At 41.6% G+C, this 10037-nt stretch overlaps 1 non-coding gene across 1 annotated transcript; it reads right to left on the bottom strand.

Moving 5' to 3' along the window:
• Positions 1-6136: 6136 nt before the first annotated feature.
• On the bottom strand, positions 6137-6209 carry TRNAR-CCG (transfer RNA arginine (anticodon CCG)). Its single transcript has one exon. It is a non-coding gene; the product is annotated as a tRNA-Arg (tRNA).
• Positions 6210-10037: the final 3828 nt, after the last annotated feature.

The following is a 10037-nucleotide window of genomic DNA, read 5'->3' as shown; positions in this document are numbered from 1 at the left end:
TATCAGAGAAAAAAGATTTATAGCTCTGATGAATGTGTGTAAAACTTTGGGTTTCTCTAGTAATTGACCTTTAGAGAGTAGATATGGAAGGGAAATATCTTGAATATAACAATTTTGAAATGTTTGAATGGCAGCTTTTTGCCTCACTTAATATTAGCAAATTTGTCAAGAGCATGCCCAGGAAATGAGTTGGCTAGAACTTGTTTTAGCAGAAATAAATGTTTTCAGTCATTATCCTCCTTAAGGAAAGGGTCAGTCTCACCCAGTGACCAGTTCTAAATTCCTGACTCTTAGGTGGGAAACGAAGAGTATTTTGTCTAAGCCTGCAGATATTTGTAAACTTTGATATTCAGAGGGTAGGCAAAATGGTCACTTACTTCTGAGACTTCCTTTGTAAACAGAGCTTTGTAATATTTGTGATTCCCTGCTCTCTCTTTCAGGAAAAGATGCTCACTATATCCAGAAAGGCTTATAAAATACTGGGTATTACTTGAAAGGTATTAAGAAATCAATTGTTGGCTGGGTGCAGTGGTTCACTTGTAATCCCAGCATTTTGGGAGGCTGAGGCAGGAGGATCACTTGAGTCCAAGAGTTCAAGACCAGTCTGGGCAACAACCCTTGTCTCTACGAAAAATAAATTAGCTAGGCGTGGTGGCGCAGGCCTGTAATCCTTGCTACTTGGGAGGCTGAGGTGGGAGAATCACTTGAGCCCAGGAGGAACAGGTTGCAGTTAGCTATGTTCATGCCACTGCACTCTAGCCTGGGCAACAGAGTGAGACCCCTCCTCAAAAAACTAAAACTAAAAATAAAATAAAAACGAAAAAAGAAATAAATTGGTTTCTTGTCTTTGTTCAAAACCTGGACCACTATGTGTAGTCCTATTCCCAGACTGTCACAAAGATCTAGTGATGCTGGTACAAATTGAGAGAAAGGGAACCGGACAGTTCTTCTTCATATTTGCATGCATGTAGCTGGCATAATGATTGGCATTTGCATTCCAAAAATTCTTATTGAAATGAATTAAATTAAAATAAATAGAATTAGAAATCCTGGACTTACATAGTGTACTTGCTGAAATTCAGTTTTAAGAAGTGGCATAGGCCGGGCGCGGTGGCTCAAGCCTGTAATCCCAGCACTTTGGGAGGCCGAGACGGGCGGATCACGAGGTCCGGAGATCGAGACCATTCTGGCTAGCACGGTGCAACCCCGTCTCTACTAAAAAAAAAAAGTACAAAAAACTAGCCGGGCGACGTGGCGGGCGTCTGTAGTCCCAGCTACTTGGGAGGCTGAGGCAGAATGGCGTAAACCTGGGAGGCGGAGCTTGCAGTGAGCTGAGATGCGGCCACTGCACTCCAGCCTGGGCGACAGAGCGAGACTCCGTCTCAAAAAAAAAAAAAAAAAAAAAAGAAGTGGCATAAAGTGAAAATAAAAATATTTTAAACTTACGTAGAAACATTGATGAGATGGTTAAAATGGAAATCTCTGAACTTTTGAAGATGTATGTGTAATTCGTGAGTTGATATGTAGGAGGGCATTGCTTCTTCCCACTTCTTTAGAATCATACAGTAATCGACTGGGGTGGGGGGGAACATAGGCCTGACCAAGTGGGACTATTGTTAAGTTATGCTCTTAAATAAAGAAAAAAAAGTAACATCAGTTCTTTTAGTACTTTGTTCTAACAATGTAATTATTGTGTTCTGTCTAAAACTATGATACAGTGTTAAACTTCTCAAGGTTTCCTTTGTCTACGAGATACAGTCGAGTGTTGTTCCCTGTTTATTTGTGACATGGCCTATCTTCACTTACTGTGAAAACAAACTAACATATGCTGCTTCTTTTAAAAGGAAACTCTGAGATAAAAAATACGTTCTCTTCAAAAAAGGAATCAGCTTTTCATTAAAGGAAAACTGTGGAGTAAAACGCTTGAGCCTTTTTTTTTTTTTTTTCCTGAGATGGAGTCTCATTCTGTCGCCCAGGCTGGAGTGCAATGGCAACATCTCAGCTCACTGCAACCTCCCCCTCCCTGCCTCAGTCTCCCAAGTAGCTGGGACTACAGGCGCCCGCCACTACGCCTGGCTAATTTTTGTATTTTTAGTGGAGACGAGGGTTTCACCGTGTTAGCCAGGATGGTCATGATCTCCTGACCTCGTGATCCATCCACCTCGGCCTCCCAGGGTGCTGGGATTACAGGCGTGAGCCACCATGCCTGGCCCAACTTGAGCCCCAAAATACTTTATTTGGGCACTGAATAAAATGTATCTGTGCTAATTCTTTGTCTGTACAAATATGCAGTAGTCTTTAGCCAAGGCATTGCTACCTACTAGTATATATTTGGGGACATTTACGGTTCTCACGATGACTGGGGTATGGCACTTTCATTTTATGGGAGGGGTTCAGACATTATAAACATTATAGTATATATTGTAGTATATAGTATAAATATAAGAGCTACAACCATTAGAAGAAAACTCTTAGAAGAAACAGAGATAAATCTTCGTGCAGCCGGGAACGGTGGCTCACACCTGTGATCCCAACACTTTGGGAGGCCGAGGCAGGCAGATCACAAGATCAGGAGATTGAGACCATCCTGGCTAACACGGTGAAACCCCGTCTCTACTTAAAAAACAAAAAATTAGCCGGGCGTGATGACGCGTGCCTGTAGTCCCAGCGACTCAGGAGGCTGAGGCAGGAGAAATGCTTGAACCTGGGAGGTGGAGGTTGCAGTGAGCTGAGACTGTGTCACTGCACTCCAGCCTGGGCAACAGAGCAAGATTCCCACTCAAAAAAAAAGAAACAAACAAAAAAACTTCATATCTTTGGATTTGACAATGGGTTATTTTATATGACACCAAAAGCCCAGGCAACCAAACAAAGAAATAGGCCAGGCACGGTGGCTCACACTCATCATCTCAGCACTTTAGGCAGTGTGGTAGCACACACCGGTAGCCCCAGGATGAGGCAGGAGAATTGCTTGAACCTGGAGGCAGAGGTTGCAGTGAGCCTAGATCGTGCCACTGCATTCCAGCCTGGGCAACAGAGTGAGCTCCATCTCAAAGACAAACAAATAGATGATAAATGGTATGTCATCAACATTAAAAACTTTTGTGCTATCTAAATAAGGACATTATTTAGACAGTGAAAAAAGAGCATATAGAATTGGTGAAAATATTTACAAATCACATATTTGATAAGGGTCTAACATCCAGATACACCCCCCCCCAAAAAAAAGAAAAAACAAAACAAAACAAAAACCACAAACCAAACCTTAATACAACTCAAAAACAAAGACAACCCAATTAAAAATATGCACAAAGAAATCAAATAGACACCTCTCCAAAGAAAATATATAAATAGCCAATAAGCACATGGAAAGTACTCAGTGTCTTTATTCACTAGGGAAATGCAAATCCAAACCAAAATGGGGTACCATTTCAAACTTTCTTGGATGGCTAGAATCGGGAAAATGGCAAATGAAAAGTGTTGGTGAAGATGTGGATAAACTGGAACTTTCATGCATTGTTGGTGAGAATGTAAAACGATAAAGCCACCGTGGAAACCAGTTTGGTGGTTCCTAACAAGCTAAATATGGATTTAGCCTATGCCTCAGCAATTCTAGTCCTAGGTGTAGAGACTCAAACAGATACTTGTAATCCAGTTTCATTGCAGCATTATTCAGAATAGCTAAAAGGGGAATCCAGCCATCGACAGATGAGCAGAGAAGCAAAATAAATAAAAATAAACAAAAATGCGTAAGCAGAATAGGCATCAGAATATAAAAAATAAAAAATAAAAATAAAGCCGGGCGCAGTGGCTCACACCTATAATCCTAGCACTTTGGGAGGCTGAGGCGGGCGGATCACGAGGTCAAGAGATCGAGACCATCCTGGCCAAAATGGTGAAACCCCGCCTCTACTAAAAATACAAAAATTAGCTGGGTGTGTTGGCAAGTGCCTGCAGTCCCAGCTACTCAGGAGGCTGAGGCAGGAGGGTCACTTGAACTCAGGAGGCAGAGGTTGCAGCGAGCCCAGATCGTATCCCTGCACTCCAGCCTGAGGACAGAGTGAGACTCTGTCAAAATATATATATATATATATATATATATATATATGAGAGATATGCTGGTACATGCTGTGAGATGGATGAATCTTGAAAACATTTTGTTTAGTGATGAAATGGGCCAGATACAAAAAGACAAGTACTGTATAACTCCACTTATATGAAATATCTAGAATAGGCGATTTCAAAAAGACAGAAAAAGTGAGGGGCTGTGGCTCATGCCTGTAATCCAAGCACTTTGGGAGGTCAAGGCGGGAGGATTGCTTGAGACCAGGAGTTCAAAACCAGCTTGGGTAACATGGTGAGACCACGCTGCCCCCTACATCTCTACAAAAAATTAAAAATTAGCCATGTGTTGTGACACATGACTAGTCTTAGTTACACGGGAGGCTGAGGCAGGAGGATCCTTTGAGCCCAGGGGTTTGAGACTGCGATGAGAATGAGACCCTGTTTCTTTAAAATACCAAAACAAGCGCCGGGCGCAGTGGCTCACGCCTGTAATCCCAGCACTTTAGGGGGCCGAGGCGGGTGGATCACGAGGTCAGGAGATGGGGACCTTCCTGGCTAACACAGTGAAACCCCGTCTCTACTAAAAATACAAAAAATTAGCTGGGCGTGGTGGCACGCGCCTGTACTCCCAGCTACTCGGAGTACAGGAGAATCGCTTGAACCCAGGAGGCGGAGGCGGAGGTTGCAATGAGCCGAGATAGCCGAGATCGCGCCACTGCACTCCAGCCTGGCCACAGAGCAAGACTCTGTCTCAAAAAAAAAAAAAAACCAAAAAAAGTTAAAGTGACATTTTATGTTATATATATTTTACCACACTGCATCATGCCATTAAACAACAAAAAGTTGTTTTAAACATTAAGACTTGTGCTCCAGAAATAACATATTTTGGTTAAGTTTCCAGCTTTACTCTTTATTAGTTGTGTTGGGCAATGTATTATACCCTTCTAGGTGTCAGTTTCTACATCTGTAAAATAAGACTATTAATGCATTTCTCATAGTTGGAATAGTGCAGCCACAGTGTATGCATTCGGTAAATGTTAACTGGCGTTGGTGTTAAATCTGGGAATTGCATTGTTTCTTTTTAAAGAATTCTTTTTCAGTTACCACGTATTCTCACAGAAACAAATGTTCTTGAAAATCAATTTTAGCTTCCTTTTCCTCAAGAAGCGACTGGAGCTCAGTTAAAAATGATGAAAACTTGCTTGATCCTGCGCTTACTGTGCTTTCTTTGTAGTAATGTTCAGGTCAATTTATGGCACTGGCCCGCTTGCAAAAATTGAACCTATCATGACTACCCTAATACAGGTTGCACTAGAGGACGGCTCAGTTTGGATTAAAGCTTTTGGTGGTTTCTGCCTTTAGGCTTAAGTGATGACGATTTGCCTGGTGATGACAGTTACCTTTTTTGGTAGCTAGTGAAAATCTGGAGAACACTAATTTTAAATCATGTTCAGAGTCTCAGAATTTCTATGAGAGAGCTTGTTCCCAGATATTTAACTCACTTTATCTCTTTTTGTTGATTTTCTCTGTAGTGATTTACACTCCTTCCCCAGCCCGCCACCCACCCCCAGCTCCAAACACAAACACACAAGCGTTCAGCAACCTGAATTTGGCAAATACTTAGTGATTTCAGATTCTCAGCGAATTAACAAATGCTATTCCTTCTGCCTGAAAAATACTCATTTTCCAGCTAAATAGCATTTCTTCAGTACCTCCAGGAGGATGGATGCTTCCTAAAGCAGCCCCCATCCCTTATTTTTTATTTTATCCTCCTACTTACTTCTTTCACAGGAGTGGAAACCAGTTTTTTGCTTTTGTTTTTGTTTTTGTTTTCTTCCCAGCGTTTGCTTGATTTCAACTGTTAGGTCCAGTAGAAAGTAAGCTCTTTGAGGCCAAGTGCTATTTCTGCTTTGTTCTTTTATTAAAGCACTTGTTGCAGGGCAGGCACGCCGTATATACTCTTTAAATAAGACTTCTACCTTTAGTTGTTAATTGGCAGCCGGACCGGAGCAAGAAGAGGGAAAACGCTCTGAATCAATAAACATCTTTCAGACCAGCGAACGAAAAACGACGACCACGAAGGGACTCGAACCCTCAATCTTCTGATCCGGAATCAGACGCCTTATCCATTAGGCCACGCGGCCAACCGCCGAAGACAGTTACTTACATAAGACACAAAGAGAATGTAACATGGTGGGGAAGGGGGCTTTTCAAGCGCTGACTTCAAAGATCCAGCTTAATAAAAAGATCCTCGTTTGAAATTAAAATTCACTAACAGCTAAAAACTATTTACAACACCCTCTAAAACTTGCAAAAACGAATACACAGTTGTCAAAAACTGTGAGAGGACGAGCAGTTAGATGGGTCATCAATGTGAAACCTGTTGAAATCTTTAATGACTTCGAGATGTGGGATAGGGAGATTTTCAGTTCTGAATTGATGCTGCAACCCATAGGGGAAACAATCAAGAGGAGGTTGAGAGAGCGCACAGAAGGCACTTTCGGGAAGTGGGGGGTGTGAAAGGAATGATGGCGACGTTGGAGGCGGGGCAGTGATGGCCAGGAAGCTTCGAAGATGGTTCTGTTGGAAGTGCAGGGTTGGCGTAAGGCCGGAACAAAGTAGGTTATTCAGTTCACATACACTGTTTATTTTAATGGAGCTTGGTGACTTCCATTCTTGACTTGAAGACTTCCCAAGTTTGATTTGGTCTTGACAAGAACGCGTCACCAGCTCGCTGTGGATTAATCCACAGAGCAATAGCGTGTTTGGGGGAACCCCACAGTCACCAGAAGTGTGGATGGGATAGGAAAGATATGAAACGTCCAACCCTGAAGTAGAACTATAACACCAATCTGTCCAATACACAGTATAATTTTGGTTCCTTCAAAATGACATGTTATTCTATCTAACACAATGAAATTAAAGCAAAATTTCTCCCTTCCTGAACCCTACACTCGTTTCAACAAAGAGGATCTTTCCCATCAACTTCTCCTATTTTTCCTAGTGTTTTCTTCTATAATATTTTCTTTGGGGTGAAAACAAAGCTCAAATTATCGCCGAATATTCAGTCAAAATTTTTAGAGTGCCTACTTTGGGCTTTGCTCAGGAACCCGGAGACACTGAGGAGGAAGACGCCACAGAGTGGCATGGAAAATAAACTAGCATGAGTACAAGATTTGGAATAATATCGTGTGCTTCTTGTTATTTCAATATAGGATTACATAAACTGTTGCAGAGCACAAAAGCAACAAAAATGTCCCACTGCATTTTCGAAAGGTAGCTTAATCTCTACTGTAAAAACTGCAAAGATTGCCTAACGATACGGCAATTATTATTATTATTTTGTTGTTGTTGTTTTGTTTTTGAGACAGAGTCTCGCTCTGTCACCCAAGCTGGAGTGCAGTGGTGCGATCTCGGCTCACTGCAACCTCCGCCTCTCGGAAGCGATTCTCCTGCCTCAACCTCACGAGCGGCTGAGACTACAGGCGTGCGCCACCACACCCGGCTAATTTTTGTATTTTTAGTAAAGACGGGATTTCACTATGTTGGGCCAGGCTGGTATGGAACTCCTGACCTCAAGTGATCCGCCCGCCTCGGCCTCCCAAAGTGCTGGGATTACCGGTGTGAGCCACTGCGTCCGGCCTATTATTATTATTATTATTATTATTTTATTTTATTATTATTTTTTTTTTGAAACAGGGTCTCACTCCGTCACCCAGGCTGGAGTGCAGTGACATTATAACGGCTCACTGCAGCCTCCACCTCCCGGGCTCAAGGGATCCTCCCATCTCAGCCGCCTGAGTAGCTGGGACTACAGGCGCGCGCCACCACGCCCAGCTAATTTTTTTGTATTTGTAGAGCCGGGGTCTCGCCATATTGCCCAAGCTGGTCTAGAACTCCTGGACTCAAGAGACCCACTCGTCTCTGCCTTCCAAAGTGCTAGGATTACAAGGGCCAGCCACCGCGCCCTGTCTATGCAGCAACCATTAACAAAACATAATATCGCCATGATGAACAAATAATGCCATGAAATGTAAAAACTGAAGAGGATTCTCCTTTCTAAAATAATTTTTAATAACATGGGAAGATGTTCTGAAAACAATGTTGAGAATAAAGCAAACAACAAAAACATATACAGTATGATCCCAATTCTGTAAGTCTGTATTTATATGTCAGAGTCTCCACTCAGATTGTCTTGAAGTTCTCAATCCCTTTAAATAACTGGAAACGAAACTGTACAATACACATTCTAAGTGTGTGATGCAATAAACATACATAGAACTCCAATAAGTGCAACTCCCCCTCCCCATTTTCAAAGTTTGGTGAACATTTTCAATTAAAGCCAAACATTTGAAGTTATATGCAATTATTGAAACTGGATATATTGAAAGTATTGAAACTGAAAAAAAATTAAGCTACTGGAAGGTATTTTCTCATCTTAATCATCAGCATTGGGACACTTACTGCTGAAAGAATATATGTGACTCACCTTTTTAATGAATTGGAATCAGGTCACCTGGGGCTTAGGACATCTTCTGGAACTGCCCAAGAACAGCTATGGCTGATACCATGATTCACGAGAGGCCACAACAGAGCTAAAAGATTTAGATCCTGGATAGTGACAATATTAGGGTTTGAGATCTTTGTGAGCTAAACTACAATTGTCATCTTTCTCATAGGGCTTAAATTCTAAAATAAAAATAAGAACTGAGAGTTCATGGAGATTTTTTTTCCTCTCCTTTTAAATCTTACCTTGCTAACCTGAAAGTGTTAAGCCTCCTAACCTGCATCCCACTCTATTTCTGCTCTCCTTTACCTGGTTATCATTCAGAACTACTCTCTACAGTTTCTTCTGCTCAGAGAAGGGCAATTTCTGACTGGCTCCATTTTCCTTCTTTTATTTCTGCCCCCTTTATTGTCTCAACTTTGGCTCCATCCCCACTTTCTTTTCCATTTGTACTTTGCATCCTGTGTCTTCTGAAAATATATCGAGAAATATGTGCTTAGCTTCCTTTCTTGCATTTTGTTCCCTTTTATTCTCCTTTTCTCATTTTCACTGTCCCTAGATAATAATAGGTCTGTCTTTAAAGGGAGAAAAGGGGAAAATAATGAAATTTCAGAAGATTTGTGTGTGTGTGAGCAAATGTTAGGGCTTTGCATTTTTATATTCACATTTTCCTCTCACGTGGTTTACATCAATTTACAATAATCTACATAAGTTGAAACAGAACATAGACAAAAAAATACATCCTTACCAACTTATTTTTTTGTTTGTTTTTTTCAGATGGAGTCTCGCTCTGTCGCCCAGGCTGGAGTGCAATGGCTGATCCACAGATCATGTTTATCAGACATTTCCATGAAGTTGCCCTTAAGTATTTTAAATTCTTGTCCAAAACCAAACAGCTTCATCCCCTTCTGGATACCATCCTACTTCCACAAATAAAAACAAACAAACAAGCATAATTCCTGCTTCTCCTCTATCTAATAGTTTGGTCAAAGGCAACATCCACATCTCTTACACTACCTGTGTGTGTGTGTGTTTCCTGAGGACATGTTCCATCTTTGTTGCTTTTAAAATCCATAAAGTCTCTGAATCCTGCAGTATCCACCTTCTTTTTCCAGTTCAAATAGGTTCCTTCTTTGTTTTTTATCACTAAAGTATCTGCTAGTTTAGACCTTAAGCATTGTTCCTACCACCGATTGCAGGAGACACACATTATGCCCTCCTTAGAGTAGGACAGAGAACAAGGTCAATGATTAACAAAATGTTGAATCATTAGCTCTCCAATTGTATGACAACTCTAGCTCTTTCATGGTTCTGCCCTTGAGACTTATTTTTTTTTAAAGATGGAATATCGCTCTTTGGAGTCTAGCTCTTGTCGCTAAGGCTGGAGTGCAATGGTGCAATCTCGGCTCACTGCAACCTCCACCTCCCAGGTTCAAGCGACTCTCCTGCCTTGGCCTCCCTAGTA

This window comes from Macaca thibetana, chromosome 4, assembly GCF_024542745.1.
Source record: "Macaca thibetana thibetana isolate TM-01 chromosome 4, ASM2454274v1, whole genome shotgun sequence".
Classification (NCBI taxonomy): domain Eukaryota; kingdom Metazoa; phylum Chordata; class Mammalia; order Primates; family Cercopithecidae; genus Macaca; species Macaca thibetana.
Note: the sequence above shows the minus strand (reverse complement) of the source record. Positions and strands in the feature narration are given on the sequence as shown.